Source organism: Miscanthus floridulus, chromosome 1 (assembly GCF_019320115.1).
Source record: "Miscanthus floridulus cultivar M001 chromosome 1, ASM1932011v1, whole genome shotgun sequence".
Classification (NCBI taxonomy): domain Eukaryota; kingdom Viridiplantae; phylum Streptophyta; class Magnoliopsida; order Poales; family Poaceae; genus Miscanthus; species Miscanthus floridulus.
In genome coordinates, this window is record NC_089580.1 from 78,086,728 (window position 1) to 78,095,342 (window position 8,615).

Genomic DNA, 8,615 nt, shown 5'->3' on the forward strand with positions numbered 1-8,615 from the left:
CGCATCCTAGCACTTATGGTTAATGTATTGGGAATCCTTGGAACTGTGAAAGCAGGTGAGCTGCCATGCCGGGGTGTGCACTTATCTTTCAGTAAGTATTCAGTAGGTACTAGGGTACTACTACAGTATAACTTGGCGCAAATCGTCAGAAAGGAGACCCAGCGAAGTTCATAAAAAAGGGCAGTATTAGCAATTGACAGATCTTTGTTAGCATATGCTTTATCTTTCAACTGAATTGACAGGATTTTTCTTTGCAGATGTTTGTCCTCAGCCGGAGTATGGTTTCCTGGCATTCATATTTCATTAATTTTGTGCCTACTTTGTCACGCCAGGTACATGTTCAGTAACTAGTACCTACTTTCTGGGTTCAATGAAATGTGTACAACACTTGCTGAATATGTATAGTTGATGATAAGTTGCAGTACGTGGTTGTAATATAGTTTATAATCAATAAATACAAAGCATTCAATTTCATTTTCTGTGATAAACCTTTGGATGCAACTAAAATGTCACCAAACGAAAAGCAGAAAAGTAAATTAATGCATGACCCACAAAGCTTTTTAGTCTAGCAAGTTGGGGTCTGTTAAGAAAAACAAAGAAAATGAATCACCCAAAAAGACACCCATTAATTTAGTAGAGTTCTTGATTCTTGGTGCTAGCGAAGAGTCAAAGAAAACCAGCAGTCTCAAAACTTCACATTGATCCATTTGTCCTTGAGATCTCAAGGGCGTCCCCAGCATTAGGGCGTTTCCTCACTTGAATTTGGTAAAGTAAGGCTCGCGTGCAGACATGGACCATGATTCTAGCACCTGGCATGTCGAGAAAAGAAAAGGAAAGAATTCTGGAAGAGGCACTGCTTAAACAAATATGCTAAAAGGTTGCTTTAGTTGTCCGTTGCCCTTCTGCATATATAGTATTCCACCAGCCATTTCTCCTTTGAGGGATCTCTGTTAGCATTGTTTCTGTACAATACTGCATTAGGAATATTATTGTATTTTCATATAGCAGCATGTTTGTCCAGTTGCTAGGATATATTTTGCATTAGGGGCTTTGTTGTTGCTTGCAAACATTTCAGACTATTAACATGCTCAATCACCACCAAAGGAGAATTGCTGACTTTTCATTTCGGGAGAAAAATCGAATCTAATTTCCCTGTTCTATACTATAAGGACCCCTTTTTCTTTCTTACTTCACCCAGTTACCCACTGTAAAGAAACTCTTGTGTTATCCATAGTAGCAACTAGCAACCTGTAAAGCTGTCACTGTCCATCTGCTAATTTATCCATCTACTGATCTACAGGTCTACTCAGATACCAGAATTCGAAGCCTAAAGGCACTATCCAAGCCGTGGTCCAAATCCAACGGTGAGCTCATAAAGCATCATGGATTTATATGATCCAAACGTTACATATGCCTTTCAAGCTTTCAGATCATGCATGTACATGTGTGGAGCAAACTGGTTTGCTGACATTTGTGCGCATAACATGGTTGGAAGCTGAGGTTTGTCGCATCCACTTATAACAATTCCAGGTTATCCTGTTCAGAGAGGAGGAAATGCAATGCTTTTGTGAAGCTTCCTTGTGCTTTCTGGTGCAGTTGTGCATGCGAGCTTCTGAAAAGGTGTCAGCTTAGTCCATGTAAGTGAACAAATTCCAGTTGGGCACTACTTTTTATAACCATGAAAGAATTTAGGTGCTGCTGATGCAGAATGGAAAAAAAAACTACTCTTAGAACCCTAAAGTAGCGAGCTTAATGCTGAATTAGATTTAAGTAATGAAGATTGTATGATTCTCCATTTGTCGCATCCAAAAAGATTGGGACCTAACACCACTGAATTAGCCAAGTTGGTTCTTTGTTTGAAAACGAGTTTAGTTCAAATATCATTGAGAATATAGTTGATTAAAAAACCCCAGAGTTGATCGATTGGGACCATTTAGATTTGATATCGTAGGCACAAGAATTAGTTGCCATTTTCCACTTTGAAGTTAGCATATACAAAACTTGAGTTTAAAGGGAAAGAAAGCAGTTAGCCAAAGTGCAGAATAGGCAGACACTGAGACTGAGAGTCAATCCTAATCCATCACAATGCTCACGATGTCTTAATCTTTAAGATTCTAGAGACATGGTTGCGAGATGGAAAGGTTAAAGGGAGGATTCTGCGTCTCTCGGATAGCAATGCAGAATCAGCTTTGGCTGGCTTCAGGCAATGCAGTCTCCGTCCGCACGCAGTGAGGCGGACAGCAGATGAATTTGGGGGACTTTAGCGGTGCGATTTCCTACCTGTACACTTTACTGATTCTCTGGTCATAGCTTATTTGCACTCCTAGATACAGTAGTAGATTCCCAGCTCCGGCTTTAACCTGTAGGTTTTGCCCCACTGCCTATATTTTAACCAAAACTATTCACAGGTTGGATAACAACGGATTAGCCTTTGTTTCCATTGACGAATCAATTTAAGGCACAGGCGCTAGGATTAAGTGGTGCACCCGGGAGTCTCCGCAGACTACTGGAGATCTTAATGATGCAACAGTTCTTGGCAATAATATTTCCCGTACACTACCTACCATTGCTGGTGACCGGCACACCCTTTAATTAACTATATATTATATTATATAGTATATTACTATACTAGTAGTAGCACCTAACAAGGGAGGTTGATGAGACCGGCGTGTCTCTTTCTAATCTCGCTCATTTGTAGGGGTAATTTGTTGTGAGTGCAGTGTTTTATTTTAGGTCAATACGCTGTTGAAGTTGCCAATAGCTACCAATTCTCCAGGAAAAAAGGAAACTACAGACGGCAGTTTCTTTAATTTAGCAGTGGATGATTTCTCACAAAATTCATGTGTTCCAAACCGTGGATGAAGCGGCAGATAGGCGTGCCCATGCCGGCCTTGTCATCAAGAGGTACGCGGCGGCAATCTGATCCTGATCTACCTCCACCTTCAGTTGACGAGACGTCCACTGGTGAATATTTGATTCAGTGACAGGCAGCGGAGACGCCCTCAGGATCCGCACCTCTTGCCTAGTTTAGTCTGTGTAAGATTCCAACCCATCTCCATGGGCCATGGCCTAGTGATTGCCATTAGTTTAATCCCATCGCTGAGGTGCACCCCTTGTTGGCCGCCCTCATTCCCCTCTTTTTCTGCCAATGGGAAGTGAAGTCACTCCATCGCCTTTGTGTGATGTAGAAAGGCACTTGGTACTATCCACCACGTCCCCTCCTTTTCGGCCCCCGGGCACCTCTCTAAATCCTCTCATCTGTGGCCGTCCGTCCACAGACCAGACCACAGCTGGGATCCCGATCAATGGCGTGGCATGGACGCAGCGGCGATCGGAGGCAGCGCTTGGGGGTGTTGCAGGAGGCGGCCGGTGACGCGGAGTGGGGAGGGTGTGGCGACAGCGGGAATGGAAGGAGCAGCGAGGTGATCACCTGATGGATTTCCTACAGTGGTAGGCAAGTCTGATTCTTGGCTGATGTCTTCTTACACACAATGGCAAAAGATTATCTTTTTTCTGTCCCTTTTCCGGTTTTCCCTTCTTTTGGGGGACTGGAGGCTCACGTCGATTTGTTCAAAACAGCAGTTTGAGTGTGTCTGGTGATCTGTCGTGTGTCTGGAGTAGTGTCGTGTGCCATGGTGCGTTGTGTGTGTGTGCTGGTCTCAAAGGATATATGTAAACAGAGTCTGAGAGGAATGGGTTGTGAGAGGGAAACGAAAATGCATAGTTTGAGTGTTTGATGAATAATTCTCGGCGTTTTGTTCTGTTATTAAATGTGTCTTCCATCTTTTCTGCTTCGAGATTTCGTGTCTGTTCATGTTCTCCTCGCAAAAGAAAAGGCGTTTGTTCATATTCTGATGTTGCAACCACCGGCATGGCATGCCTCAAAATAATTTGAGTTGAAGGGACTCTTTTGGTACCAGTATCACTGATAACTTGAGTGGCTTATTAGGCAAACAATACCCACACAAAAAACTGTCACGCTTCTCTTCTGAGATGAGGTACGGTAATTTTTGTTTATGGCTCGACGGCGCTATTTTTTTTTCCCAAACAGCATCTATATATCTACACTTTGTGAAAGGCCTTATGACTTGGGGCTGCAATTTATGCGACAATGCCCTGCTCATGTAAAAGAGTCCAAAAACTCCACAGGCAATGATGTGATTAATTAATGATACTCAAGTGTAATACTAGTAGAATCGTGAGTTATATATGAGCTGAGACACTCGTGTTTTCTGATTTGGTTGGTAGTACAAGTTTCTGCTGGGAGGGCCTAATCATGCCATCTCGGTGTGGTTCCATGAGCAGGTTAGTACCGCACATTTTGCTCAGGTCGAAAGCTCAGCTGGGCTGCCGTTTCATTGTAACCTCGACTGTGCTTCTTCTCGTGGGCCATCAAATTATGACTGTAGTGGGCCGAAGTACATTCGTCAGAATTCTTCGCTTTTCCTATCACTCGAAAAAAAATCCTAAGAATTGGAAAAAGTTCTTTGTAACTTACAACTATCGTCGTAGCCTGATTTTTCTCTTCTAACCCTAAAACAAGATATCTTACTCCCGACCTCTCAAAACTGCTCAAATTAGCTCGCTACCCTTGTTTGAAGTGCTTTTAAACATAGTTTGTCTCTTTTTAGTTAAAAAATCCGATAACATTTAATAAGGTTTTAAAACCATATATAAAGGTGTTTCTAAAGTTCCGAGAAAAATCCTAGAGATAGATTGATATACGAATAAATGAATATTCATAGCTCGTGAGAATATATCTAGACGCCTCAAAGAAATAGATTAAGCTATAGGAAAAATGGAAAAAAACATCCTGAAAATCTAGAAAAACAAATAAAATATTCTAATCGATGTCTGAACATATTTTGAAAACATTTTGTAACAAAAAAATGCGAGACACAACTGGCATGGATGCATAACATGAATGCATTTAACATTAATGTATGTTGCATATCATATTATTGTTGTGCAAAGTTTTAAAAACATGTTCATATACGTTGATTATAATTTATGGTTGCCTGTTCACTTGGAGGAATTCTGGAGGAATTTGGATGGTTTGGAGGAATGCTGAAGGAATCTGTGAGAGGAAAATACTGTTCCGGATAAAAAAAGAAGCGGATCTAAGCCGGGTTTAAGGACACGCGAACGGGGGTTTCTCATTTTTCTAGAGCTAAATGTAATATTTTAAAGTTTCTGGAGATATCTTCACGAAATTTGATTGTTTTCTTGGATTGTCGTATCCCAAACTATCTCTAAGATTTTCTGTTTTGGAATTTTAGAAGTTTAGAAACATTTCTGTTGTTTAAAAACCTTGTCACTTGATTTTTTAACTAATAAAATACAAAACTACCTTGTAAACCACACCAAACCAGGGCTAGGAGGTACATCAAAATGGTTTAATTTTGAGAATTTTGGGGGTCAGATGTCTAGTTTTGAAGTTCGAGAAGAACTATTAGACTAGATTGATAGTTCAGACTTCAGAGAGATAGAATGGACCTTTTCATTCCTAATTATAAACTAAAAAGGTCCATGGAGCAATAAATGATGTAATTCTAGCCATCAACCCATTTTTAGTTCGATAACATACGATGTTGAAACGTCAATGATTCTATATTCCTTTTAACCTATATACTCTATATAAAGTTCTCTAAATACGCACTAAACTCTGAGCAAATGGGGCGAAACACAATTAATGAAACAGAGACTAATCTTAATTCTAACATTTTAGATAGCATGAAAACTGCGAGCAAGACTGCGTGAGATGATTGACCTTATATATAAAGTTTTCTAAATACGCACTGAACTCTGAGCAAAATGGGCCGAAAACACAATTAATGAAATATACTAATCTTAATTCTAACATTTTAATACCATGAAAACCGCGAGCAAGACTGCCTGAGATGACTGACCTTCTTTTGGCACAAATTGGGGAGACGAAGAAATTCTTTCTGTACAACTTATCAGGGGTAAGCTTTCGGTGAGCATCTGCCTAGAAAGGGAATCTTAAAGGCTGAAAAATACTTGTTTCTGTTTGCTATTTCTGCAGCTTGTAGTCAAAAGGTATTACTGGATTTATGTGCGCAGCAGTGTAATAATACTGCAATTGCTGGAGCCAAAAGAAAAAAGAGATTCAGATCCAGACATGATATATGAGAAAAAAAACATGTATACATACCAACGAAAGAAAGAACACACACATGTACAAAGAGAGAATTGCTATTTATGTAACCGTGTGCACAGTCTATATATATATGAGCGCACATCCTTCCTGATGCGCACGATTGCCCCCATTAAACAGAATCTTTTCATAATACAAAATTTTAAAACACAATATCTCCTAAATCGTAAGTCTGATTCACAATTATTGTTGAAGAAAAATGTGCCGAAAGAAATAAGATCCATGAAGGCTATGTTTTGCCAAAGTTTTTAAAAAGTGTAAAAAACAGACATAGTTACACTGTGAACATAGTTGCTACTTGATTAAGTGTGTAGTTATAAATACTATTGTATACGGAAGTAACACATAAACACCTACACATTGCACCTAAAATGTAGTTGTATTAGAGATTACTAATTAACTATAATTTGGTTTATTGTGTAGTTGTAACGCAAAATATTTTGGTATAAAAAATAACATTATAAACAAAATATAGTATCGGGGTTATGATCCCCGGGTGTCTAGGCAACGATTAGTTAGCATGCCAAGCGGCCCATGATACACCAACTAGCGAAGGGCCAAACGATCGAGGTTCAGCTAAGCCAAGCGGACCAGGCTAGATGCCAAGGACGGGGTCGGCCACGACCTCTCTCCTCTGACTTAGCCGCACGTCGCACAAAGGGTCCACGACCTGTCCGCCATCCCGACTCCTAGGAGGAACGGAAAGAGGCCGAGCCCAGCCAAGCGCGCCCGCTCTGACAAGAGCAGACACGCCACACTAACCCCGCAAGGATCGAGGGGACAACAGTTACCTTGGTCTGGTTAGACGCCATCCCTACGCCACACAGCACAGACAAGACAACACTACACAACAGTGACGGCCAGTACGGTGACCTGCTGTTCAAATACGGTCCAACACGATATATGTACGATTCTACCCACTATGGGATGGGATCTATGACGGAGGCCTTAACTTAGAGGCCATCCAAGATAGCAGGAGCCACAATCCCAGAGCTCAGGGTCATGGCCACTGACTCCACAAGCTAACTAGGCGATCGATGACCTAGGGGCGGCTACCAACTCCTGTATGACGCCCCTAGGAGAACAGGCCATGACGGAGACCACGTCGCATAGGATGGATGGCGAACCACCACCATGCCTATAGTGCCGCTATGGCCGGCACAGTAGCACCACGCCACACCTTACCACGACGTGGGTACAAGACTATGATGACAACCACACCCAGACGTGCTCCACAAGACGGCGTAGCTTGTAAGCCAAGTTAGCTAGGCCCTCCCTCAGGCTCACGACCCCTCGGTCGGGAGAACCTTCTTCTTTGTACATGCCTTGGCCCCGAACTCTATATAAGGGCACCCAGGGCACCCATCCTAGCATCTTCTTCACATTCTTCACCACCTTCGGATTCCTGAAGATTCCCTTCAGGCAATTCATCTCCTAGCTCTAGCTCTCCTACCTCTTCCACCATTCTTGCACCTCCCATTGTAAGAACTTCAGAGCATTCAAGTGAGGAACACGCATTCGATCATCTATAAGGCTGGACATAGGGCTCTGACCTGAACCAGTATAAATCCTTGTGTCTTTTGGATGCTACCATCATCTTCCTAGAGCAGCGTGACAATCGTATAAGTTTACAAGTCCGGTTTACAAAACATCGATAGTTGGTGCGCCAGGTAGGGGATAGTCGCGCACTCTCGTTTGTTGAGAAGGAAGAGATGGCTCATACCGTCGGTGGACTTGCTCGCGGAAGGGCCCATGGCGGCCACATCCGTCACAAAAACCACAAGTTCATCGGCGTCAAAGGGCTAGCGCTCGTGTCCGCCTTTGGCCGTGGCCCAGACCTCTGCCCTGGAGACATGGACCCATGGCCTATGGCGGACACTGTAACAACCCAAAAATCCATACACTAAAAATACCAACTACAAAATTTTTCTTAGAACTCCCATGTGATGATGAGTGTCATGTATAGAAACCCAACCTAAGAGATGCATTAGGTCTAACCCCAACCCAAGTCAATACATAAGCATGGCATGTCAGTAGTTAATTGTGTTTATTTAAATTCTAACAAATAAAGTATTGCATACATTGTTAATTCAAAATGTGATTTGGATTTCCATTTGAGTTATGATATGCTTAACAACTCCAATAAAGTAATAAACCATAAAATAATTAATACTCAAACCAAAGAATAAAGGTTTAAAGAGAAAAACTAATTCTATTTTTGTATAACAAAACCACACCTATTTTTGTTATACAAAATAGCTAAATAAATTCCTAATATTTATATAATAATGTTGTGGGCCTCATATCTAAAACTCCAATGAATTTGGTGCACCAATTTTTAATTCGAATTCCAAAACCAAATTTGAAATCAAACAAAGGAGAAGAAAATAAAACTGAAAAAGATAAAGAAGTAAAGCAGACCCATAGCAGGCTTGGC

The 8,615-nt window shown here is 41.4% G+C and overlaps 1 long non-coding RNA gene across 2 annotated transcripts; it reads left to right on the forward strand.

The window, feature by feature from the left end:
- The first annotated feature begins 62 nt into the window (after positions 1-62).
- On the forward strand, positions 63-3,891 carry LOC136536569 (uncharacterized). 2 transcript variants are annotated; one of them, XR_010779090.1, is made up of 4 exons: positions 63-332; positions 1,301-1,364; positions 1,531-1,637; positions 2,112-3,891. It is a non-coding gene; the product is annotated as an uncharacterized lncRNA (long non-coding RNA). The 2 variants fall into 2 exon arrangements; XR_010779091.1 differs by having other exon boundaries at positions 2,777-3,885.
- Positions 3,892-8,615: the final 4,724 nt, after the last annotated feature.